The following is a 27,485-nucleotide window of genomic DNA, read 5'->3' as shown; positions in this document are numbered from 1 at the left end:
TTTTTATTATGAATTTTTGCTTCTTCAGCAAGCTTATTTTCAAATTCTGTCTTAGTCTTCCTTATCAATGCTTTGCATTTAACTTGCTGGTGCTTATGCTATTTCCTGTTTTCTTTATTTGGATCCCTTTACATTTTTTGAAAGATGTTCTTTTTGCTATAAAAGCCTCTCTCACTTCATCTTTAAACCATGCTGGCAGTTGTTTGACTTTCCTTCCATCTTTTTTAATGTGTGGAATACATCTGATCTGGGCTTCCAAGATGATATTCTTGAACAATAGAAATGTGGCAGAAAAAGACCAAATGATCCACCTAGTCTGGCAAGCAATCTTATGCCAGTAGCTGCTGCACTGTACATGTTACCACCATGCTTACTAGGGCCCTTGGATGTTGTTTGAATCCAATTTCCCTTAACTGTTGCCTTGAAAGCAGAGAGCAATGTTGGAGTTGCATCAAAGTATCAGACTTAGGGCCTCATTTTCCACGCCGCTCGCACGCGATAAGGGACCTTTTGCACGCGAAAAGTCCCTTATCGCATGCGATACTAGGATGGAGGTGGAGTCGGGGCAGAGTCGGCCCCGGAAGAGGAGGAGTCGGGGCGTCACCAGGGCCGACTCTGCGCCGACGCTGCAGACAGCGAAAAGGTAAGTGCCTTTTCGCGGCAGCTTTCGCTCCCAATAGCTGCACCACCTATGGTGGCGCTATTGGGTGCGAAACCGGCAGCGATCACACCACGATGGTGCAATTGCTGCCGGCTAGCTCAGGCCCTCCCCCCATTTCGGCCCCCTGCCCCTCATCTTCTAAAGTATCGCAGACCTGCGATACTTTAGAAAATGAGGCCCTTAGTGATTAAGGGTAGTAAGCACTGCATCAGCTAGTTACCCCCATGTTTATTTGTTCCCTAAACTGTAAAAGTCAGGGCCCTCGGTTGCTATCTGAATCCAATTCCCCATTTCTCACTGCCGTTAAAGCAGAGAGCAGTGATGGATTTGCATTAACAATATCAAGGCTTATTTGTTAAGGGGAGAAACTGTCACACCAGCAAGTTACCCCCAGTTACCCCCTGTACCCTTTACTTTATTTCCATTCTCTCGCCTTTAGGGATCCACAGTGTTTATCCCATACTCCTTTGAATTCCTTCACTGTTTTCATCTTCACCACCTCTTCTGGAAGGGCATTCCAGGCATTTACCACTCTCTCCATGAAGAAGTATTTCCTGACATCCATGCCTGATGTAAAGCTTTAACCTTTGCAGTTGCTTCTTTCAGTTTTTCCTATTTTTCTCATTTTCTTATAATTACCCTTTCGAAAATGAAATGCTATTACAGTAGATTTTCTTAATGTCCTCCCTCCAGTTATCAAGTCAAATTTGATCATGTTATGATCACTATTGCAAAAGGGCCCAAACATTATACATTTTGCATCAAATCATGTCTTCTGCTAAGGATTAGATCTAAAATAGCTCCCCCTATTGTCGTTTCTTGTACCAGCTACTTCAAAAGCAATCAATTATTTATTCTAAAAACTTTACTTCCTTGGCAAGTCTTGATGTCATTTTTACCCAGCCAATGCCAGGGTAATTGAAATCACCCATTATTACAATGTTGCTAATTTTCAGGCCGATACAGTACAGGGCGCTCCGGGTAATAGCGCGTCCAAAATGCGCGTCCAACCCCCCCCCCCCCCCCCCCCCGAAACTGATAGCGCCCGCAACATGCAAATGCATGTTGATGGCCCTATTAGGTATTCCCGTGCAATTCAGAAAGCAAACTGTGCAGCCAAGCCACACATTTTGCTTTCAGAAATTAGCGCCTACCCAAAGGTATTAAGTCAGAGGTCCCGAAAGATAAAAAAAGTAAAAAAAAAAAAAAAAATTGAAATAGGCCCGCGGCTCGTGGGTTGAAAACCGGACGCCCAATTTTGCTGGCGTCCGGTTTCTGAACCCGTGGCTGTCAGCGGGCTCGAGAACCGACACCGGCAAAATTGAGCATCGGCTGTCAAACCGGCTGACAGCCTGTCCGAAAAGAGGCGCTAGGGACACGCTAGTGTCCCTAGAGCCTCTTTTTACCGCCGGGCCTAATTTAAATAAATTTATTTACTGAATCGCGCGCACAGGAGAATGTCCTGTGCGCACGCCGGGAGAGCGGGCGCTCGCCTGCTCTCCCACGATTTTACTGTATCAGCCCGTTTGTTAGCTTCCCTAATTTCTGTTAGCATTTCATTGTCTGTCTGTTCATTCTGCTCAGGCAGATGGTAGTACACCCCCACTGCTATTTTATTCCCCTTCTCATAGAGAATTTCAATCCATAGGGATTCCACACTACATTTTGGTTCTTGCTGAACTTTTATCCTGTTAGACTCTTGGCCCTCTTTAACATATAGCGCCACACCTTCCTCACTTTGCGATATCATTTTCATTCTGGTATCATAGTGTCCCAATGGTTATTCTCCTTCCACCAGGTCTCTGAGATACGAATTATATCTACTTCTTCATTCAATTAGGAGAGCCTGAAACTCTGTAGGAGGGTATTGGGATTCTCTAGCGGAGAGGTCCTAGCACCTAGATAGGGGAAACCCATGCTGGGGGGAGGGGGGAGCACCCCAGCAAAAAGGCTGGGAGGCCCAACCAGTAACAAGACTGGGAGGAGCAGCTGTACCTAGGTGGGCCAATGGTAATCAACCATGCTTGCCCGTGCCTATGCCTGAGCATCAGCAAAAATCAACTAATGTGCTGTGAAGCAGCAAATATTGTCTGGACTGAGCCAGAATCCCCAGGGCTGCAGCAATGAGGCACAAAGAACTAAAACATATCTTGTTTGGGAAACATTGAAACCTAAAACTATGAGTAAGCAGACTGTGCCTGCAGCACTAATGTTGTTAAAGTGTGAATACTAAGTGTGTTGGACCCTTCCTGTGTGAACTCTCCTTTGTTACACACTGCTGGCAATCAAACCCACGGCCTAGGGGCAGAAAGGGGAGAAGAACCCAAATGGGTAGCAATACTATAATGCATTGCAATATAAATGAATAAACCAGGACTAGCCCTAGAAACTGGGTCACTTTGTGACTATGTACGTGTCTGAAGAAATTCTGAAACTTTTCTGCTGTTTACAGCTATTTCCTTTTTTATGTTGAGAAATATTCACACAGAACATATGAAGTTGCAAAATACACTATTTATCAAATATCGTACTGTTATTGTATGTTTCCATATTTCTGTGGCAGACCCTCCTGGTCTGGCCACCAGATGTCACTGTCCCTATCTTAGAACACACTTTGTAAAGAGCCATCCATACTCTTCAATCTCTCCCACCTGGAGAGTCTGGATTGGATGCCAGAAGACTATTTAGCACAGCCATTTCAAAACACTTTGGGTTCAGTTTGAGGAAGGATATTTCAGTTTTACACTCTGGTGAGGCCTCCCAGCTTCACCCAAAAGGAGTTTCTGTTAGAAGTGATACCTCACCAAGTACTCCCTGCCAGAGGGTCCTTCTTCTATTAAGTTGCAGAGAGATAATTTTAAGCCTGATACACTTTAGGGGCAAAAGGGCTCCCACCAGGGGACCAAAAACCTGTGAGCCTACTCTAAACCCTAGGTGGGCAAGCACCAGTGATGGATCCTGCTGTGAGAGATAGTGAAGGCAGAAGATGTATCCATTTTAATCTTTGAAGTATTTTTTGGACTTTAGCAGAGTGGGGAGGTTTTTTGGATCACCCTTCCCCTCTGGGATTGCAGTGCTGAGAACTAGCCTGATCCCATAGACCTTTCCCCCAGTTGGATCTTCACACATCAAGGGACCAGAACAGGCTGGGTGTCCAAAGAGAAGATGACCAAAGGTAGGATTTTTGCAGTGAAGTTGGGACCCTTCCACTAGGATTCTCTCACAGCCGCTGGGTACACTGTGTGCATTAAAAATCACCATGGGGCTATCCAGATGCCTGAAAAAAGGACACCTACCTACCTAGATCCACACATGTGCCAACATTCAGATGTAACTTCAATATTATGGACGGATGGACTTTAATTTACAATTACCAATCAGTAAACTTTTATTTAACACCCAGACCTGGTCCTGTCTAAGTTATTACAGCTTCTCACCTTATGGGAAGCAGCAATATAGGATATACACACTGTGAACCTTTTAACATCGTCTGGGCCACAAGCGAGAACTGACCCCCTATAAAAAGAATCCCCCCCTCCCCCAGGGATTGAGAGTCAAGCGTGTGATGTAATATGCTAGCCGGAGTAGCCCCTGAAGAAATAAATTAGTTATGTGCCCTAAGGAGCAACAATCCTCCAAAAAAGGGGTTACATTTCATTAAGTTGCTATCCTGCATTTCATCTGCAGCCCTGGTAGCAGTCACGTCTTAAAACAATCTAATTGAGATCTGCAGTTTCCACACATTTTCCATGTAGGTTGCATCACAAAATAAAAACAGATGCACAAAGAAGAGTGGGAGGAGGGAAAAGGTAAAATGGGACAAACATACAATCTTTCATAAGCTGAGAGGCATTGTTTACCTCAGAGGAAGCATGTAATAGGTTTATACTTTATGCAAGGGTCAGTGTTCAATGGGATTGAACTTGGCTGCTCAGAGAAAAACCTCTAAGAATTAACCAGGCACAGTAGGTGAATTTAGCCACATAAGTTTCACTAGGTGGCTAATTTTAGCTGGCCAAATTCTGGGCAGATTCAGGGGCAGGATTAGGTTGGGGTGAGATTTTTAGAGCTCGCCACCTAACCTGGTCAGCCAATCTAGACACTGCAATAGCAGGCCTAAATCTGTCCAGCCACCCTCACTTCCTCCTGGCTGTAATTTGTTTTTTTTTAATAAGGTCTTCACTGGCCTTCCTCCTTTGCACCTGACAGTAATTCTAAAAAAAAAAAAAATTAAATCCCTGCTTGTCTCCTTCCAATCAGATTAAAAGTAAAAACCAATGTCCCTAGAGCCAATCTCCCTTCCCTTCCTCCCAGCTGTGAAAACTTGAAAACAAATATCCCCACAGCAGTCGGGGTTTATTTATTTATTTAAAATCTTTTCTATACCGTCATTAAGTTAAATACCATCACAACGGTTTACAGGAAGGCACATAAAATAATGATAAATGTATAGCAACATACATTCTAGACAGGTGCCATTAAGATTCGGTTACATAGTTTTATGATCAATACTATTTGGTGAACGTGGTAAATCTTGTCCTTTTATACAGGTATCATTTTATTTACAAGGATAATTTTATAAGTTGTATATTTTATGTTAGCAGTAAGGTAAAATAATAAAATGCTGTCCAAAAAAGGAAAGCGTTGGGTCTGGGATACCCCTTCCCTCTCTCCTATGAAAGAAAGGGCTCTTCCTTTCCTTTTGGACAGGAGGGAAGATTACGGATCCCCAGCTGGCACCCTCCTTTTTTGACCAGCAAAGAGGAAGGGAGGGTAAATCCCTACATCAAGAGTGCGAGGGAGGGAGAGCTTGAGCTGCCTTGGGGATACTTTTATCATATTTTAATAGTGGGAGGGAGAGAGGAAGGTTTGGGCTGGCCACAGGGGGTTTTGGGTTGGTTTGTTTTTTTTTTTTACATTTTTTTTAGAGTCGGATGGAAGGTGCCATGGGGGACACCATTGTAGATTAAAAAAATTGGGAGAGAAGGGAAAGCTTTTTTTTTTTTTTTTTTTAAAGAGGATGTAACCGGTTATTGTCGGATTTTCAGTACCAGCCAGCTAACTTTAATCAGGGAAACCAGACACACTAATTATAGTCAATCAAATTATGACTGGCTAGGTTTAGTGCGGCTGGTGAATATTCAGCAGAAAACATAGCCGAATAGTTTCCTAAGGTAACTGACTAAACTTGGCCAGTTTTCTTTCCCTTTCAGCAGGTCTTTTAATATCTTCCTCTCTTGATTTTTGAATGTGTGACTGCATATAACTTTATATTGTTAAGACTTATCCTCACAAAACCAAAGGATCAGGGCAAGTGAGAAACTTTCACAAAAACTCAAATGCCTCGCTATCAAATTAAAAAAATATAAATATGGTAAATAAGTGAAAAAATTGGAGGAGAAAGCCCTCAAACTGGCTGAAAATGTTACAATGTCAAAAAACAGCCAATTTCAATCGTGCCAAAAAACTTTCTTCTTTATGTTGTAACTACATTGCATATCAGTGTCAAACATTTTTTGTGCTTGAAATAGGAATTATTAACTTATCTGATGTAATGAAGTGCCAAAATCTTCCAAACTGTTGGAAGCCAGACCATTTGAAAAAAGGATTGAGAAGCCAATGCAGCCGGCGTTTTGCCATGAGACTGCTTCAGAGCACATTTCTAAAAAAATATGAAGGCATAAAGTTAATCATTTAGTTATTTTTTTTTATCAAATTCAATTTCAAAGAACACTTACATCCAAAAAAGACCTTTAATGAAGATTAATTTATGGATAGTAAATATGTTGTACCCTGCCTTGGGTGAATTTCTTATTTAAAAAAGGTGAGTATTAAATCCAAATAATAAATAAATACCCCCCAAATCAAAAAAAGAAGGTACTAAAACAGGACCCCCACCATTTCATGAACTGGGATGGGGTCTCCTAGCACCCCTTTGCTCCCCTCACCCTCTCCCTGAAAAAATGCCAGGGTCGAGGTAAGATTGTCCCATATCCTTGCCTTTCTTTTACGACAACCACAGATTGAGGAAGTTTTCGGGAACATGCACCAGAGACCGGTGGGAGGGGCTGCTAACGTCAGTGGTGGACAGCGGCCGTCGGATGCTATGGCCGAGGAAACATCACTCAGCCCCGGAGCGCCAGCACTTCCAGCTTTGCCATACAGGCCCCTGGATGGTGAGGGGATGGAACAACAACTCCTAACGCCAATAATACAAGCTACCCCAAGGACTTCTGACACCCAGAGAAGAGACGGAGAACAACCGTCGTCTTCGGAGAGCCCGACAAGCTTGGATTCCAAGGGTAAGAAAGAGGAGGTGTGGCGTTTGGAGTCTGGCGAGTCTGGCCTTTTGGAGAGGGGAGGTAAGGAGACTAAGATACATGTAATGCCAGGGTCTCCTCAGGTCCCTCTGCCTCCCACAGCAAAGTGACTGGGGGGGCTCAAGAGGCACTGGCTTTTTTGTGTGGAGGTGGGGAAAGCAGAGGGACCTAGGGAGGCATAAGAACACAAGAATATAAGATTATGCCATACTGGGTCAGACCAAGGGTCCATCAAGTCCAGTATCCTGTTTCCAACAGTGGCCAATCCAAGTCACAAGTACCTGGCTAGTACCCGAACATTAAATAGATCCCATGCTATTAATGCTGGCTACAAGCAGTGGCTATTCTTTCTTGAATAATGGCAGTTTATGGACTTCCCCTCCAGGAACTTATCCAGGCCCCTTCTTAGTTCAGAGAGCAGCCGGAAGAGCCCAGGGACACCTCCTTATTTGTTGGGTTAACCTTCTAGGCCCAGGCGGTGATGTGATTTTCCCTTCCTCTGTGTGTGTGGCTGAACAGTTTCTCTGTATTGTTTCTGCAGGGATTAGACAGGACACAGCATTGGGTGTTCAAAGAAATATTACTGTGATTTTCTTCAGAATAAATAAAGTTCAAACAATCAGAAAAATACTGGCCCCATGCACATCTGGGTATACATCTGGGTTACAGATAGGGACAATATCACCTCCCTTTTTCTCCCTCCTAGCTGTTACTTCAAGGTCAGGGATCTAGGGCCATCTGGAAGAGACCTAAGAGACCGCTACAGTTTTAACAACTGCCTGCGTATCATAGGGCTCAGTGTGGTTTAGGGAAGAGGAGTGGTGTCTCTCATATTGAAGATACAAATGGATTATTGGAAGTCCTGGGGAGGAATGGATCTGGGTTCGTTCTTGGGGAAGAGAAGGAGAAGAAGATTGGGGTTAACTACATCTACATCATCAAGATGTTGAAGAGAGAAGTATGGAAGTAGTATTCAGGTAGAAACAGGGAAGTAAGGAGAATTACTGAACTACTGGACTATGGTATGAAAAATGGGAATTTACTTAAGAACACTTAAACTGGGAAAAGATTATCCTATCCACCAAATTCTGGGCGGTAGCTCCAAAACCATTAATGGATTAGGAATAAGATTTAATAAGACAAATCAATTGACATCAATAACAGAATATAGTAACTGGTGCAAAGAACTTACTGCTGCTCGGGAGAGCAGGTAAATTCCAAAATAAAAAAAAATTAGGTTAATTAGGAGGGGGTTTAGGGGTCGGGGTGGAGAGCGAAAAAGGAAGGAAGGTTAGCTAGGGAGTTTAGGAAGTTCCCTACCAGTCCGAACTGGGAAAGGTCTAGTAGAGTTGGCGTGCATTTGTTAAAAAATTCCTCCCTCCCCCTTGTGCACGTGAGTCGGCACCCACCTGCACCTGCACACGCCGATATAAAACCGGGTGCGCATGTGCGCGCAGGTATTGGATTTCATAACATGCGTGCGACGACGGGCACACGTTATAAAATCGGCGCGTCTCTTTTAAAATTAATCCTTCAGCATTTATTTGTGGCTATTAATAGGAACTGGGCTAGCTGATTGTGGAAAACAAAAGATAATTAAATATCTTTATTCTAGCCAGCACAGAGGAATTAAATTCAGAAGCTTGCTCGTGTATGGTGAGGATTATTTTCACGCATTCTTTCACTCACCTCTCGCACTATTACCACAGTGCACTGAGTAAAGGTTCAGGGGCTCATCAATGTGTAGTCACGTCCAGTGGTTGTATATTTATATACGTAATCTGAGAAGGTGCCACCAAGGATTCTAATATTGGGGATAAGTATTAAAGCACTATTATCTGTACACAGTGTCAGAGTGTTTCCACTTAAGATAAATAACAGAATGGTTCCTCTCACTTTAGCAGCAGCTCTGCTGTTTGTCACCCCTTGTTTTTCTTTTAGCCTTCTCAGTGGGATCTGTTATCAGCTTTGCTACTGTATAAGCAAGCTTACAGTTTCATATAGTCAGTCTGTCTGTCTCTCACTGCAGCACGCCACTACAGTAAACTCGGCCTTCTCCTGTGACAGACTCTGGTTCTCCTAGATAAGTTCAATTGGAAAGGACATATTTCTTTAGAAGATAGGTATATTCTCCTATATGAGAGCTGTAGCCCACTCCTTGTTAGAGAAAGCCAAGATCACTTATTATTATATATTTCTTAAAAGCAAGCCGTAACAGTGACTTATACAGCCATATGTAGGTATAGTGACTGGAAAATCACTTGCTTTATCCACATTACATTTGCCAGATTTCCATTCAACTCTTATAATGCCATCAAATGGCTGATGAAAATTCACCGCGATACAGCCAGGTTAATTTAATATTAACAATTAAACTGCCTACCCTGAACCTTACCTGGAATCTACCTTATTTTTAAAACAAATATCACACTAACACAGTTGCACATACTTCAAACAACCATACTGGAGATGTGTGCCTTCCTCTGTGCTCCACTGTTGTGTATTTCTGGGATTTCAGAGCAGTGTCTGAAGAGGCAGTCTAACTGAAATCTCCAACTGACTCCCAGGAAGATCAGTGCTCCCGTGCTGACCTCCGCAAACAAATAGTTCTGAGAGGTGTTTAGGATCAGTTTTAATATACTTTTGACCCCCATCTTTGTATGAGGTTGTAAAAAAGAAAATTTGGGAAGTTTGAGACATGGTTTGAGGCTGAGACGGAATCTGAATTTATCAATGAGAAACTTACATGTATCAGTCCACTAGCTCCAGGGAGTAAAGTGACCATGCGGCTGGGTTGGCTCGGCGAGGAACCAGATGGCTGGGGGTTTCAGAAGCTATGCTCTAGAGATGAGCAGAAATAGAGAAAGGGGACCCAAAACAGTGTAAAAGGGTGAAATGTCTGGGACTAAAATGCCAGCAAAGTTTGAGTGGGAATTTTTAAATATATGATGGTGTTATAGGAAGTAGGTTTTATGGTAAAGATGGCATCTGAAACACTGGAAAAGGCTGTGAATCATTTTAAGAACATAAGAAAATGCCATACTGGGTCAGACCAAGGGTCCATCAAGCCCAGCATTCTGTTTCCAACAGTGGCCAATCCAGGCCATAAGAACCTGGCAAGTACCCAAAAACTAAGTCTATTCCATGTTACTGTTAGTAATAGCAGTGGCTATTTTCTAAGTCAACTTAATTAATAGCAGGTAATGGACTTCTCCGCCAGGAACTTATCCAATCCTTTTTTAAACACAGCTATACTAACTGTACTAACCACATCCTCTGGCAACAAATTCCAGAGTTTAATTGTGCGTTGAGTGAAAAGAACTTTCTCCGATTAGTTTTAAATGTGCCCCATGCTAACTTCATGGAGTGCCCTCTAGTCTTTCTATTATCCAAAAGAGTAAAAAACCGATTCACATTTACCTGTTCTAGATCTTTCATGATTTTAAAAGCCTCTATCATATTCCCCCTCAGCCGTCTTTTCTCCAAGCTGAAAAGTCCTAACCTCTTTAGTCTTTCCTCATAGGGGAACTGTTCCTTCCCTTTTATCATTTTGGTTGCCCTTCTCTGTACCTTCTCCATTGCAACTATATCTTTTTTGAGATGCTGCGACCAGAATTGTACACAGCATTCAAGGTGCGGTCTCACCATGGAGCGATACAGAGGCATTATGACATTTTCCGTTTTATTCACCATTCCCTTTCTAATAATTCCCAACATTCTGTTTGCTTTTTTGACTGCCGCAGCACACTGAACTGACGATTTCAATGTGTTATCCACTATGATGCCTAGATCTCTTTCTCCATTGCCCACTCCCTTCCACTGAGAAAATTGTCCATTTAATCCTACTCTCTGTTTCCTGTCTTTTAGCCAGTTTGTAATCCATGAAAGGACATCGCCACCTATCCTATGACTTTTTACTTTTCCCAGAAGCCTCTCATGAGGAACTTTGTCAAACACCTTCTGAAAATCAAAATACACTACATCTACCGGTTCACCTTTATCCACATGTTTATTAACTCCTTCAAAAAAGTGCAGCAGATTTGTGGGGCAAGACTTGCCTTGGGTAAAGCCATGATGACTTTGTTCCATTAAACCATATCTTTCTATATGTTCTGTGATTTTGATATTTAGAACACTTTCCACTATTTTGCCTGGCACTGAAGTCAGGCTAATTGGTCTGTAGTTTCCTGGATCGCTTCTGGAGTCCTTTTTAAATATCGGGGTTACATTAGCCACCCTCCAGTCTTCAGGTGCAATGGATGATTTTAATGATAGGTTACAAATTTTTACTAATAGGTCTGAAATTTAATTTTTGAGTTCCTTCAGAACTCTGGGGTGTATACCATCCGGTCCAGGTGATTTACTACTCTTCAGTTTGTCAATCAGGCCTACCACATCTTCTAGGATCACCATGATTTGGTTCAGTCCATCTGAATCATTACCCATGAAAACCTTCTCTGGTACAGGTATCTCCCCAACATCCTCTTCAGTAAACACCAAAGCAAAGAAATTATTTAATCATTCTGTGATGGCCTTATCTTCTCTAAGTGCCCCTTTAACCCCTCGATCATCTAATGGTCCAACTGACTCCTTCACATGCTTTCTGCTTCGGATATATTTAAAAAAGTTTTTACTGTAAGTTTTTACCTCTATGGCCAACTTCCTTTCAACTAGCAGAACATCTAGACAACAATAACATACTCTAACCATCACAACACGGATTCAGAAAACACTATAGCACCGAAACATTACTAATCTCTCTAACTGATAACATTCTACGTGGATTTGACAGCGGAAAATACTACATCTTGAAACTATTGGATCTGTCCGCAGCATATGACACAGTTAACCATATCATACTATTAAAAAGACTGGAAGAAATTGGATTACAAATGAAAACAATTGAATGGTTCACATCATATCTCACAAATAGATCCTATCAGGTACAGATAAATAACACCATATCAGACAAAATCGACCTAAAAACAGGTGTCCCACAGGGATCATCACTATCAGCAACCCTATTTAACATTTACCTGCTCCCCCTCTGCCACCTACTGGCAGGGCTAGGTGTCATACACTTCATATATGCTGACGACATTCAACTAATTCTACCCGTGGAAGAATCAATTGAGAAAACACAGAATCTAGCAATGTTGTACCTTGACATAATAAAACAACTATTAAACCAAATGGAACTAGTAATAAACATAGAAAAAACAGAATTCATACACCTTCAATGAAAAAACATTGTAAGAATTCAAAACCCCATTAACCTTAATAATAATAAATCAGTGGAGTTAACTGATAAGGCGAGAAACCTAGGGGTGATTATAGACACAGAACTCAACCTTAAGCAACACATAGCGATAAAAACAAGAGAAGGCTACGTCAAACTAATGATACTGAGAAGGCTAAAACCCTTATTAACTCAAGAACACTTTCATACAGTACTACAAGCACTAATATTTGCTAGCACAGACTACTGTAACACACTTTTTCTTGGATTACCATATACCACAATAAGACCACTACAAATACTACAGAACTCGGCTACCAGGATACTTACTGGGAAAAGCAGAAGAGATCATATCACCCAAACACTAGCCGACTTACACTGGCTCCCAATAGAACAAAGAGTGCAATTCAAAACACTATGCACAATTCATAAACTAATAAATGACGAAAATGCCGACTGGCTAAACACCGCACTTCGATTACATGTCCCTCAAAGGAATCTCAGGTCTGCCAATAAAGCACTACTAACCATACCCTCAGTAAAAACAGCAAAGTTGACCCAGGTCAGAGAGAGAGCACTATCATTGGCAGGACCATTATTATGGAACACATTACCACTTGAGCTAAGACTAATGAAAGATTTAAAACTCTTCAAAAAAAGCTTAAAGACTTGGCTCTTCAAAAAAGCGTTCCACAGTAAGGTCGCAGAAGAAACAACATTGTTTGTTAATGCAATGTTAGTGTAATATTATTTGTGTATGTACTAATATGTAAACCGCCTAGACGGATAGTTCCCTACCCATTGTGCGGTATATAAGAATTGTAAATAAATAAATAAATAAACAAATACATTCAGCTGAAAGTCACCTATAAAAGCAGAGTCATTTGTCTTTTTATTTTAATTTTGTTATTTTACTCATAATTAAATATTAATTTATAAACAGTATGCACATATACGATTAGAACAGCAATCGGAAATAGCATTTCCAACCCACTTTTCAACTAGAATTTATTATTGAACAATGTAACCGTAAAATATTGGCACCACTTGGACAACTTAGAAAACTATCAAACCTATTTCGTGCCTAAATGTAAACCGTTGTGATGGTGCACTACTAAACGACGGTATAGAAAAGCGTTAAATAAATAAATAAATAAATAAATAAATAAAATTCTCTCTTAGCCTGTCTTATCAATGTCGCATTTAACTTGCCAACGCTTATGCATTATCCTATTTTCTTCTGTTGGATCTTTCTTCCAATTTTTGAATGAAGATCTTTTGGCTAAAATAGCTTCTTTCACCTCACCTTTTAACCATGTCGGTAATTGTTTTACCTTCCTTCCACCTTTCTTAATGTGTGGAATACATCTGGACTGTGCTTCTAGGATGGTTTATTTTTTTTAATTTTCTCTTTATTAGTTTAATCAAAAATTACAAAGGTTAATCACTTTGAACAGAAACCAAGAAATAAAACATTTTTCACAACTTACACAGTAATTTACTGTTCTAAAGAAAAACAATATTATAATACTTGACTGTTATAGTTAGTGAGGTTTGGGTGGACCCTTGGACACTGTGGCAGCTGACCACGCCCACAGGGGGAAGTCCCATGAGGGGCCAACAGGTCAGGTTCAGCTCTGGACACACAAACACAGATAGTTCTTTATTTAGACAGTTTGATGAGCCACCAGAGATGGCAGTAGTGAGTAGAAGATGTAGCCTGGCTGGGCTAGTATTCCCCAGGGGGCTGGAACAGCGGTTCCTCGTAGGAGATGGCACTGGCGCTGGAACGGGGGCAGGCCCTCGAGGAGCGAGTACCTGGTTCCAGGGAGACAGCTCTGAGGAGTGGATGATAGTAGTACTCGCTGATGGTGTCTGTAGCGAATAAAACCTTTTGGCTCGATCACTCGCTTTGAGTAGCATTTCTTTCGTCTGAGTCCATAATTGATGGATATCATCAGCAGTGGTTTGAGCTGCTGGGGTTGTCACTAAGAGCTTCAGTGGAAGTGGTAGTGATGGTGAATGTCTATATACCACTTCAAAAGGTGTTGATCCAGTGGATGATGCTGGATGAGAATTAATGGCGAATTCAGCTCATGGTAACAGTTCGGCCCAGTTATTCTGACGGCAAATCACATAGGCCCGAATGAACTGTTTCAGGGTCCTATTCATCTGTTCTGTTTGGCCATTTGATTGAGGATGATAGGCAGATGTATAATCTAGAGAGATGTTGAAAAGCTTGCACAAAGCCTTCCAGAATTTTGCCGTGAACTGTGTTCCTCAATCCGAGACTATGTGCTTCGATAGGCCGTGAAGGTGAAAGATGTGGGTTACGAAGAGCTTTGCAAGCTCCAAGGCTGAAGGTAAGCCAGACAGCACCTCAAAATGGGCCATCTTGCTGAAGCGGTTGACTGTGACCCAAATGGTATTCATACCTCCAGAGAGGGGAAGATCGACTACAAAGACAGTAGCGATATGCATCCAGGGCTGTTCCAGAGCTAGAAGCGGTTGCAGCAATCCCCACGGTTGGCCAGAAGTAGGTTTGTGCTTGGCACAGTTGGCACAAGATGCTACATAGGAGAGTGTATCTTCCTTGATAGTTGGCCACCAATAATACTTCTGGAGCTTCAGCAGGGTACAGCGTTGACCAGGACGGCCAGCCAGCTTGGAATCATGTGTCCAATAGAGCACTTTCTTCCTGAGGTGGTTAGGCACAATGGTCTTACCAGCGGGCACCTTATGAGTAGCCGCCAAGATGACTTTCTTTGGGTCGATAATATGCTGAGGTTCTTCTGGAGCATCCTCTGAGAAAAAGGATCGTGTCTCCGGGGCGATATTTGAGCACGAAGTCAAAACGGTTAAAAAATAAGGACCATCTGGGTTGTCTATGGTTAAGACGTTGCGCATGGCGGAGAAACTCTAGATGTTTATGGTCCGTAAACATGGTAATTTGATGTTGAGCGCCTTCGAGCCAAGGCCACCATTCCTCGAATGCCAACTTAATAGCCAGGAGCTCTTTATCTTCGATCCCATAGTTCTTCTCTGCTGGAGAGAAACGTTGTGTGAAGAAGGAGCAGGGACGAAAGGATTTGGAGTCTCCGATTTGGCTCAATACAGCCCCCACACCAACATCAGAAGCATCGACCTCCATGATGAATGGCTTGTCAGAGTCTGGATGATGCAGGCATGGTTCAGTGGAAAAGGCAGTCTTTAAATCCTCGAACACGGAAATAGCCTCTGCAGACCATTTAGAAGCATTGGCCCCTTTCCAGGTCATTGCAGTTAAGGGCACCGTTAAAAAAGAATAGTTCTTTATAAAGCTTCTATAGTATTTAGTGAACCCCAAAAATCATCTCAGGGCCTTCAGGCTGGTAGGTTGGGACCAATTTTTAATATTCTCTAATTTTTGGGGATCCATCTGGAAGCCATCTTTAGACACAATGTAGCCAAGAAAAGGCACAGAGTCCTTATGGAATTCGCATTTGGATAGCTTGGCGTAGAGCTGATGTTCTCAAAGTCTTCGTAGTACTTGTTTGACATCCTCTAGATGAGTAGACAAGTCCTGAGAAAATATCTGGATATCATCTAGGTACACTACAACAGGTCCCGCAAGATTTATTTATTTTTTTTTATATTCCACTTTTTTTCAGCGCTTCAAATTGGATTACATTCAGGTACTATAGGTATTTCCCTATCCCCAGAGGGCTTATAATCTAAGTTTGTACCTGAGGCAATGGAGGGTAAAGTGACTTGCCCAAGGTCAAAAGGACTGACAGCAGGACTCAAACCTTGGTCTCCTGGTTCATAGCCAACTACTCTAACCACTAGGCTACTCCTCTACTCATTCATCATGTTCTGGAACACAGCAGGTGCATTGCACAGGCCGAAGGGCATTACTAAGTACTTGAAATGACCATCTCGAGTGTTGAAGGCTATTTTCCATTCGTCACCACTGCGCATGCGAACTAAGTTATAGGCTCCCTTCAGGTCAAGTTTCGAGAATATCCTGGCACCTTCAAGCCGGTCGAACAGTTCTGAGATTAAAGGTAGGGGATATCGATCTTTGATCGTGATCTCGTTCAGACCTCGATAGTCGATACAAGGATGTAAGGTACCGTCCTTCTTCCCCACAAAGAAAAAGCCTTCGCCGGCTGGAGACTTTGATGGTTTAATGAATCCTTTTTGTAAATTCTCCTCGATGTACTCGGACATAGCCTTATTCTCTATTACAGAGCGTGGATAGACACGTCACTTAGGAGGTTCAGTGTTCGGTTTCAGCCTTATGGCACAGTCGTAAGATCTGTGTGGAGGAAGGATGTCAGCAGCTTCTTTGGAGAACACATCACCGAATGATGCATATTGAGGCAGCAGTCTTGGCATCACTGGAGTTGTAGGCATGCAGAAGACAGGAGAAACCTCCTTAAGGCACTTGCCATGGCAACCTGGGCCCCAGTGGGAGAGTTCCAAGGTGGCCCAGTCGAATTGAGGCTGATGCGATTGCAACCAGAAGGAAATCGACTCAGTATGGAGGGCTCTGGTGCGGAGGGTTACCAGTTTGGTGCGACAAGTCACGTCACCCGGCAAAGGCTCTCCATGGATAGATGATAAGAACAGTGGAATCTTCAAAGTGATGAGGGGAATCCTCAAATGTTCCATTAGGCGTTGAAGTATAAAGTTGCCTGCTGCCCCTGAATCCACCAGGGCAAGAGTTTGAATTTTGGATGGTCCGCAGATCAGGGAGACTGGGAGAGAGAGTGGAGGAGAGGGTGTAGTAAGGCCTAAGAACAGTCCTCCCGCAGGACTTAGGCCCGTCCATTTCCCGGACGAATTGGGCATGTTGGGATATCGTGACCAGCTTGTCCACAGTACCTACACAGGTCATGCCTCTTCCGAAGTCTTCTCTTTTGAAGTCAGGTGACTGCGACCAAGTTGCATCGGTTCCTCTCCATTGGCAACAGGTATTGCTGGAACCATCTGAAGTGCAGGTTTAGCACAAACCTCCTTCTGAACCGGTCCTTTACTAGACTTGAGTTCTTTCACCTTATCACGAAGCCGGTGGTCAATTCTGGTAGCCAAAGCCACTAGTTCATCCAGCGAGTCAGGTGTCTCACGAGCGGCCAGCTCGTCTTTCAAGCGAGTATCCAGACCTCTGAAGAAAAGGGTTTTCAGACATTTGGAATCCCAGCATAATTCCGTAGCAAGAGTCTTGAACTCTATTGCAAACTCAGCCAGTGGTCGGTTGCCTTGCTTCAGGTCCACCAGAGCGGAACCAGCAACAGTCACTCGAGCAGGATCATCAAAAACGGATTTAAACAAATCCAAAAATCCATCAATATCCTGCAGAATTGGATCCTTACGTTCCCACATTGTTGAGGCCCAAGACAAGGCCCTTCCATCAAGATAAGACAGAATATAAGTAGTCTTGGCATAGGCTGTGGGGAAGTGAGAAGGCTGTAATGCAAAATGCATGCAGCACTGATTTAGGAAACCTCTAGTTCTTTGAATCTCTCCAGAGAAACGAAGTGGAGCAGCCAGAGGTACCATAGTCTTTATAGTTACTTCAGGTAACTGACCTTCATTACTGGAAGCAGCGCTTTGATTCTTCTGTGCGTGCAGCTGATGGAACACAGAAGCGAGTTTCTCCAATGCGTCCTGTTGTTCAGCAATGCGCAGGGCCAGGCAGGGAATGGCCTGCAGGGCATTGAGCTGTGCCGGATCCATGGAGTTAGCAATCTGTTATAGTTAGTGAGGTTTGGGTGGACCTTTGGACACTGTGGCAGCTGACAATGCCCACGGGGGGAAGTCCCGAGAGGGGCCACAGGTCAGGCTTAGCTCTGGACACACAAACACAGATAGTTCTTTATTTAGACAGTTTGAGAAGCCACCAGAGGTGGCAGTAGTGAGTAGAAGATGTAGCCTGGCTGGGCTAGTATTCCCCAGGGTGCTGCTTTCCGCAGGCGTAAATCTGCCAACAAAGGTAGGGGGGGGGGTTTAGATAGAGCCGGAGGGGTGGGTGGGTTAGGAAGGGGAAGGGAGGGGAAGGTGAGGGGAGGCGGAAGGAAAGTTCCCTCCGAGGTGGCTCCGATTTCGGACCGGCCTCGGAGGGAACAGGCAGCGCGCAGATTGCACAAATGTGCACCCCCTTGCGCGCGCCGACCCCGGATTTTATAAGATACACGCGGCTACGCGCATATCTTATAAAATCCAGCATACTTTTGTTCGCGCCTGGTACACGAACAAAAGTACGCCCGTGCGTACATTTATAAAATCTACCCCATATTTTTTTACCTTGGTTGTCTGATCTTATTTTTCTAATTGTTTGGTCCCAGGGTTTTTTCCCCCTATGTTCCCTTTCTTGGTCTTTTCTCAATCCCTTTTACACGGACTTTTTAAAAATTTCTTCTCTCTCCACTGTCTTCTTCCCTTTCTCTCTCAAACACATACTCAGGTTCTCATTCTCACATGCTGTCTCTTTCTCTCTCACACACATGCACGCACTCACTCTCATATGCTTTCTCACACACACACACATATGCTCCCACTCACATGCTATCTCTCTCCCAACACACAGAGCTCTCACTTTCACATGCTGCCTCTCTCATACATACACGCTCTCTCTCTCATAAGCTGTTTCACTGTTATTTACACACACAGGCTATTACTCTCACAATCTATCTCACACACGCAGGCTCTCACTCTCACATGCTCTCACACAAACACTCATGCTTTCACACATGCTGTCGCTCTCACACACACATAGGCTCTTACTCCCACATGCTCTTACACACACTCACACATAGAGTCTCTCATTTTCACATACTGTCTCTCACACACACACGTACATGTTCTCACTTTCACATGCTGTCTGTCATACACACACACAGACATACACACACAGAATCTCTCAACTCGCTCTTACACATACACACTCTAAAGGGCCTCAGCCTCTCTCTTGCCTGTGGGACAACTCTTCTTGTGTCGCCGTGAGATGAAATCTGTGGTGGTGCTGATTCCGGGACTTCTCAGTTGCTGTGAGATGGAATCCGCAGCAGCCTACCATAGATGCTGCTCCTCATCTGTATGCAAGATGACACTCCACCTCCTTCCTGCCTGCATGGCTCCAACAACTTTTTTCTTCCAGGGCTGCATGAGCAGGAAGGAGGAAGAGCTCCAGAGTTCATGGGGGGGGGGGGGGGGGTCTCTTTATTGCTTCAAGCCATGGTGGGATGACCTCCTCCATGTCCCCACCAGTCTTCTTGTGCGGGGGGGATAAAAGCTGTGTGCAGCTGCCTACATGCACACTTAGAGGGAACATTGACTGTCAGCTTAGGAAAGTCACAACAAGGCTGAAAATGATTAGTCCTTTGGTGTAGAAGTAAGAGTTACAGTTTCAGTTAGAGGATTTGCATAGGACTAATCCCCTGAGTCCTGCTACTAAATTACAACTAAATGGCATTTCACAAACAAATAATACCAAAAGTCCTCAATTACAGAAATTTGACAAAAAGAGGAAGTTGTGTTAGGAATGTATCAAAAGACAATTTTACCAAGCAAATGGGTCTTCACCTTGAAAGACAAGAGATGGTCAAAATCTTTGGGAATCTGGCTTTCAGAATGGAAAAGATAAGGACCAGGTGGGATGGAATGGTTTATACTCTTCTCTCCTCCTGTAATGCCTGAGTCTCACTCTTGTGGTTGAGAAAGCAAGGAGTTGCTCTTAGCTGGTTAAGAAACATGAGAAGTTGCCATACTGGGTCAGACTAAGGGTCATCAAGCCCAGCATCCTGTCTCCAACAGTGGCCAATCCAGGTTACAGTCACCTGGCATGTTCCCAAGCATATTTTTGGACATAGCTGAGCTATAACCACTAAGAGCTATAAAGACTAAACAATGGGCAAACCATGAGCCTAGCTGACCTGTAAACACTAGCAGTGGAAATTCCTCCCACCAAGAAAGAAGCCTCAGAACATTGGCCATGCAACGGTGGCATTTCAGTCCAAGGCACGGGAGGCTTAGATTGGTTCCCCAAGAAAGAGTGGACTCAGTGGCTGACCACAAGTTGGGGTTTGGTTTCCTAGGAGGGACAGATACCCAGCAGCTGACCAAGAAGTGAAGTTTGGGCCACCAGTAGGTCGTGGACCCAGCAGATGATCAGGCAGAAGAGTTTGGTCCCCTAGGAAGGTGCCGACCCAATGGCTGACATGAGGTGGGGTTGGCCCCCCCAAGAGGGTTGGACCCTGCAGCTGATCAGGAGATGGCGTTTGGTCCCCTAGGAGGGCACAGACCCAGCAGTAAAAATGTGGTGGAGCAGAGGAGACAGCAGCAGCAGTCTGGGCACAACAGATCCCCCCCCCCCCCCACTTATGATTGTCAGTACTTATCATAGATAGGGTACAGTGGGAAGGGAAAGACGGGAAGGTAATTGTAATGGATCAAAGGGAATACAAACTGTTCTTTCCTTTCTGTATGGTGATTCTGTGTGTGGGGATTAAAATATCCCTCCAAGTAGCTAACAAGGCTGTTTGATATCTTATAAAAGTGTATAGTTTTGTGATCTAATAAAACTTGTACATATTTATATGTACTGTAACACTTTTTATAGTCCCGTCTGTTTTTTGGGGATTTTTTTTCCTGGGGTGAAGGAAGGAAAATCCCACCCACTAACCCCTTTTTCCTCAGGCACCAAGCACACAAGTACTGATGGAGTCCACCTGAGGGAGGCTCCTGCCAGGTTGGTCCTGGACCCAGGAATACCCCTGCAAGGTAATTGGGCACAGGGGTGTTAAAATATACAATAAAAAAATGTTTTCTTGTTTCCTAGAGAGTATAAGGGTTGTTATATGAATAGACACAAAGTAGTTTCTCTTTGAAAATCAGCTCAAGGTTTATGGGTTTAAAAGCACCCATGGACTTTGATGGATGTGGTTTATTGAAATTCCCCCCCTGTATACAGCGTGCTCACCTGTCTGTCATTTCTTATATATATTTATTTATTTATGCAACTTTCAAATATTAATATAAGAAAAACATCTTCCACTGAAAAGAAAGAGTGAATTACAAACATAAGAAACAGAATCAGGAAATATGAATTACTCTTACATTTCCAAAGTCCACAAGGGGTGATCCCTTCATACAATTTTAAGAATAAACCCTAAGAGAAAAATAAAGGAAATAGCAGTAGTTATAAACAGAGATTTCAATTATTAAAGAACATTCAGCCAATTGTGGGGGAGGGGGGTCTGGTACAGAAAAACATACACCCGATTGCTGTGCTACTTTGTCAGACAGGAATTGAGACAATTGAGAAGGCAAATAGAAAACATATGAGATACCCTTAAATTTTACTAAACATTTACAGGAAAATTTTAGTAGGAAAAATGCACCAATTTGTAGAACTCTGGGTCTCATTAATAGGAACTGTTGCCTTTTTTTCTGGGTTTGCTTAGAAACATCTGGGTATATCCTGACCCTTAACTGTAGAAAGGTATCGAGCCGATGTTTAAAACAGGGCCTTAATACCCAGTCTCTGTCTGGTTCCAATACAAAAGATATCACCATAGTGGCAGCTTCCGCCATAAGACTCTCTGATGTTTCCAATAGCTCCGAAATACCCTTCTTAGCTGGTACTAAAGGTTCCATTTCTTGTAAGCCTACTTACATTGGTTGCCCTTTTTGAAGGAGGGCAAAAAAAAAGATTTAGATATAGGAGGTATCACTTGCTCTGAAGTATATCCATAAGATATCTCTTAAACATGTCTTTAGCAGATATATGTGGTAATTTGGGAAAATTAATAAAGTAGAGATTTTTCCCTTGAGAAATATTTTCCAAATTTTCCACTTTATTTTGTGGATATTGATTCTCTTTAATTAAGAGTTCCTGGGTTGATCTTATTCCTGTCTGTCCTTTGTGACTGTGAGTGTGCTCTGTCATACATTTAATTCTGTCTTTTAGGCACGATTCACTGTTGCATGCACCAGATAGTGGAAGTGTGCTGTCACTGCTGTGTATGTGCAGAGTGGGTGCCATGTATCAAATTGTTACAAGTTGTGCTGTCTTTTGTTTCTATAGACTATCTTTTTGGTCTTCTGTGTATCTAACACTGCTGTTTGACATGTACGTTTTTATGTGCTATTGTTAATGTGCAAGGATCTCTACAATGCAATTAGCTATAAAGCCCACTAGATGTCATTGTTCATTAACTATATAATCCATGCTTCTAAGTACACTGCTATACTTGAAAAACCACAATAGTGCTGATTATAGAAACAATACAGATAGAAATTGAAAATATCCAACAAGATATTAGTAAAGTGGAACAACAGTTGCAAAATAATGAACTGGGGGATCAACAGCAATATCAATCTTCTCATCAGGACTTGTTACAGAAATTGGAGTTGTTTAAGAAGTCCTTGAAACAGCCTACGATCATGAAGTTTCAGCGCGGTGAGATGGACTATAAAAATGATAGAGTGTATTTATGGCAACAAGGTAAATGATTGGGTCAACAGTATAAATGGGTGATTTTTGATGATTTCTTGTCAGATAGGTCCTCTAGTGGTGAAGAAGGAGCAGGCTTCAATTGGCAATGATGTCCTTGCAGATTCAAGCACTAAACATCTTATCACAAGGAGGAGGATTGGGATCTCGAGCAGCACGACATCAGAAATAATAAATCTTTCAGGTAGACCTCTCACAATAAAGGCCTGTCATTTGTTCATAATCCATTTCAACGTAGAGAGATATTTTTAGATTCATTTTCTAATAAAACAAATTAGCATAATGATTTGCCATTTGTGAGGACTAGATCCTAGTGGCTACCTCTGGGCCATCTTGATGCAAGAATTGCCACATATAGAGATTTAATGCCCCAGGACTTACAACAGTGTGAAGGATCTGCCTCTAGAAGATGTTATAATCTTAAAGGTGAATTTTCAAAAGTGCGTGCATAGAAAATAGCACTTGCGCGTGTAAAATAGTATGTATGTGAGAATGTGCTATTTTAGAAACCTCTAACCAAACAAAAAAGGCACCTCTTATGTGTTTACTAATGTCATGGCTCAAAATAAATATATACTGGATGCAGTATACAACGATACACCCAGCTGGTATGTAGGTGCCGCATCAGCAAGCCTGCCGACGTGTTCAATCTAAAGGACCTGAACTGTCCGGTCTACACATCATATGCGGCTTGACGGCTGTGATCTGTGTTGAAAAACAAAATAAATTTCAAAATAGCTCGAGAGAACTTCTCTCTTGTATAGAAATTACACCAATTCAATTGTATCTTCCGACTAACCCGGCAGCCACCTGCCGGTTGTACTTCAGTTCTCTCTGCGTCTGTCCCAGTTGTATGGTCGAGGGTGACCCGAACAAATTTTTATATGCACTCAGCTGTTTGAAATATTTAATAATGCGGCAATATTAGCCTGCTTGAGTCAACTGAAAATCATATGCACCCCGACTGTACCAATTTAACCAACCCGACAGCGGCCGGTGTTTCGCTGCGGAACTGCAGCTTCATCAGAGGTCGATATCTGTTGATAGTGAACCAGTGGTCTCACATCGATGTCTTCAAATTGGGACAGAGGCAGCGCCTACATACCAGCTGGGTGTATCGTTGTATACTGCATCCAGTATATATTTATTTTGAGCCACGACATTAGTAAACACATAAGAGGTGCCTTTTTTGTTTGGTTATAGATTAATTATCACAAGACCTATTGAGTGCTCTTTTTCGTTGATTTTAGAAACCTCAACATACATAGAAAATCAGGCTGCGCACAAAAGTTTGTGCATGTAAAAAAGGGGTGGGACAGACGCATTTCAGGGAGGGGCCAACATGTATGTGAGTAAATTGCTATTTTATAAGCAATTTATGCATGTAAATTTGGCTCCTTACTCCTGCTCAATATCTGTAATAAGTGATTATTAACATCTTAAATTTAAAAAATGAGTGAAATGGGGGCAAGCTGAAGAACCAGGAGGGTCTTCAAGAGTTGCAGATGGACTGAGTGAACTGATTGTTGTGATTCTGCCCATGGCTAGGGCCACGGGCAGCCTCCCACCTTCTTTTTGCAGCCTTCCTGTGGCCCGAAGGCCGCCGTTGCTCTGGTGCTGCACTGCAGCCCGGAGGCTGCCGACATTTCCGCTGCCATCCTGCAGCAGGGGCCGCCGACGTTACTGCTTCACCCTGTGGCCAGGAGGCCACAGACGCTACCTTTACATGGCCTGGAGGCTGCCCTGAAATGCCCCCACATGGTCTGGAGACTGCCGACATTTCCTTCTGCCTGCCCAGCGGCAGGGAGCCGCTTGGGTGCAGTCCCTGCGGCCAGCAGGCCGCTGGTAGTACTCCTACGTGGTCTGGAGACTGCCAACATTACCTTGTACCTTCCGTGGGGAAGGGCCTTCATCCTGGGCCTCTCCTGTGGTAGGAAGCCGCCTCCAGTGTTGGGGCCTGTTCCACGGCCCTTCTCCGGCTCCTGCTTTGACTTCAGCGGCAGCATGACTGTTCTCTATGATCCTGCCCCTTCTTCCTAAAGGGCCACCAAGGGAGTGGTGCTTCTGATGACATCACTGTGGAACCTCCTCTTCAGCCCTATAAAAAGGGCCTGGCTTCATTCTCTCATTGCCTTCACTTGGAGTCATCTTCCTTGGCACTCCTTGTCTTCATCTCCTCCAAGGCACTCTGTTCTTCATGGGATCCCGTGTCTTCGTCCTGCTCTCTTGTCTCGTCCCATGTCTTCGTCCTGGTCTTCACTGATGTCTCCAAGTCCTGATGTCTCCAAGTCTCCGAGGCTCTACTTGTCCTGTCCCTGCGTGGTCCGCGACCAGCCCGGCTGGGTTGAGTAGGGCAAACAGTGGCCCGTGTGGTCCGGGACCACCCCGGCTGGGGTGTGTAGGGCGTTCGGTGGGACAGTTCCATCTGTCGTGGCTGAAGATTTTCCATGTTCTCCTTCAATTCACACTCATGTTCCTGGTTCTGGATATTACCTCTCCTCAGTCCATCTTCGGGATACCTTCAGATGCATCTTCTATGCCGGGTCGGAAGTTTTGCCTTCCTTCAAATGACCTGTCAGGTGCGTCGATCACGCCGGGTTCCCGAGGCTCAGTCCAGGAAGAGGCTGCCAGGAGTTATGGCCGGTTACCTTCATCCGTCTATCCTGACATCCTTCGTCTTGGATTTCCAGATGTCTGTTTTCCTTTCCTTCAGTACTCACCGCCATCTTGAACTCTAATGTATTGAGTCAATGTCAGAATTTGGTGTCTGCTTCGCCTCCAACATTGTCCGTGACCTGCCTTAACTGGCTGTGTAGGGCGCATGGCGTGGCAGCACTCCTTCCGAATTCTTCTTCATTCCTGAGTCTTCATCTGAGTCTTCGCCTGAGTCTTCATCTGAGTCTTCATCCGAGTCTCCGCCTGAGTCTTCGTCTGAATCCACATCTGAGTCTTCGTCTGGGTCCATGTGTTCTGCCCTCAGCCTCTTTGCATCCTATTGCATCTGCCGTTCCCTATGGAAGGTCCGAAAGGGCTGTTGAGTGGCTGGAAGGATACTCCAGAGACCAGCATTGCATTGCTGGGTCTCTCCAACGCATCAGGTTCGGCAGAGGCCAGGGCCACCTGTCTCCAGCCTGTCCGCCCGTGCTTGGGGACTCCTCACCTGCCTCGGTGCTTCCTGGAGCCCTCTGTGGGTGCATCACGGCCCAAGGGTACACTTCCTTACCAGCATCCCCCACAACAGGTTGCAAAGGCCTGTGTGTGCAATATATTGCAAAAGCCTTGCGCATTACAGTTTGCCAAGGTCTAGATATTCTTTATCTCCCCGGGATTGGGAGCGCCCCCTAGCACTCCCTCCTACAGATCCACAACACTGATAGAATAATTGGTAAAACTGGTTAGTTTATTGCCACATGCATGTTAGAAAATCCCCTGACCTTCATGTGTAAATGCTTCTAAATAACAGGTGAAAATTCTACTCGCGTATCCCTTTAAAATTTGAAGTAAAAATATGCGGGTATAATATTTGCACACACTTATCTGGCTAAATTCCGACTTATCTGGCTAAGAAGCGGCAGGCACTACTTATATGGCTAATTCTGAAAAGCGCTACTTGCCGTCTAATTACTACTTTTCAAAGTCTAAAAAAAGTGATACTTAGCCGGATATGTCTTAAATTGCTACTTATCCAGATAGCCAGATAAGTCTAAAAGCACTACTTAATACAACTATCTGATTTAGCTGGATATATAAGGCTTTTTAGACTTATCCTGCTACATGACTTAAGCAGATAAATCAGAACTTATCCAGATAAATGCCGCTACTTATCCGGATAAGTCCAAACTTGCACAGCTCACAATTTTTACATACTCAAGCATATTAATGAAACTATGTACTCATATTTTATAACCGCACATATCATTTGCTCGCAGGTTATAAAATACTGTGGCAACTATGCATATACCCATATATTCAGTATCGGGCAGATTTTAAAAGCCCTGCTCGCGTAAATCCGCCCAGATTTACGCGAGCAGGGCCCTCGCGCGCCGGCGCGCCTATTTTGCATAGGCCGCCGGCACGCACAGAGCCCCTGGACACGCGTAAGTCCCGGGGTTTTTTGAAGGGGGCGTGTCGGGGGCGGGGCCGAATGACGCAGCGTTTCGGGGGTGGGATGCGGCGTTTCAGGGGCGGGACCGGGGGCGTGGCGCCGGCCTGGGGGCATGGTCGAGGCCTCCGGACCAGCCCCCGGGTCGGATGACGCCGCGCCAGCAGTCCGCTGGCGCGGGTAGATTTACATCTGCTTCTAGCAGGCGTAAATCTAGGGACAAAGGTAAGGGGGGGGGGTTTTAGATAGGGCCGGGGGGGTGGGTTAGGTAGGGGAAGGGAGGGGAGGGCGAAAGAAAGTTCCCTCCGAGGCCGCTCCGATTTCGGAGCGGCCTCGGATGGAACGGAGGCAGGCTGCGTGGCTCGGCGCGCGCAGGCTGCCCAAAATCGGCAGCCTTGCGCGTGCCAATCCAGGATTTTATAAGACACACGCGGCTATGTGCGTATCTTATAAAATCCAGCGTACTTTTGTTTACGCCTGCTGCGCGAACAAAAGTACACGATTGCGCTTTTTAAAAAAATCTACCCCTATGTGTATACGGGCATGCGCGAGCAGTATTGAATGCTACCCACTTAGACCTGGATTCATCATTCATTGCAGAATGATGAATCCAGCGAAAATGGGGGGGCAGGGGGGTGAAGGGGGGGGGGCGGGCCTGCAAAAGC

General features: G+C 44.0%; 1 long non-coding RNA gene across 1 annotated transcript in view; it reads right to left on the bottom strand.

The window, feature by feature from the left end:
- The window catches only part of LOC115080186, a 49,080-nt gene that overhangs the window by 6,322 nt on the left and 15,273 nt on the right, over positions 1-27,485 (bottom strand). The window contains exon 2 of the long non-coding RNA XR_003853533.1: positions 21,320-21,371. This is a non-coding gene — a long non-coding RNA (uncharacterized LOC115080186). The remainder of the gene's footprint in view (positions 1-21,319; positions 21,372-27,485) is intronic.

This window comes from Rhinatrema bivittatum, chromosome 1 (genome assembly GCF_901001135.1).
Source record: "Rhinatrema bivittatum chromosome 1, aRhiBiv1.1, whole genome shotgun sequence".
Lineage (NCBI taxonomy): Eukaryota > Metazoa > Chordata > Amphibia > Gymnophiona > Rhinatrematidae > Rhinatrema > Rhinatrema bivittatum.
This window is presented reverse-complemented; position numbering and strand designations above follow the sequence as displayed.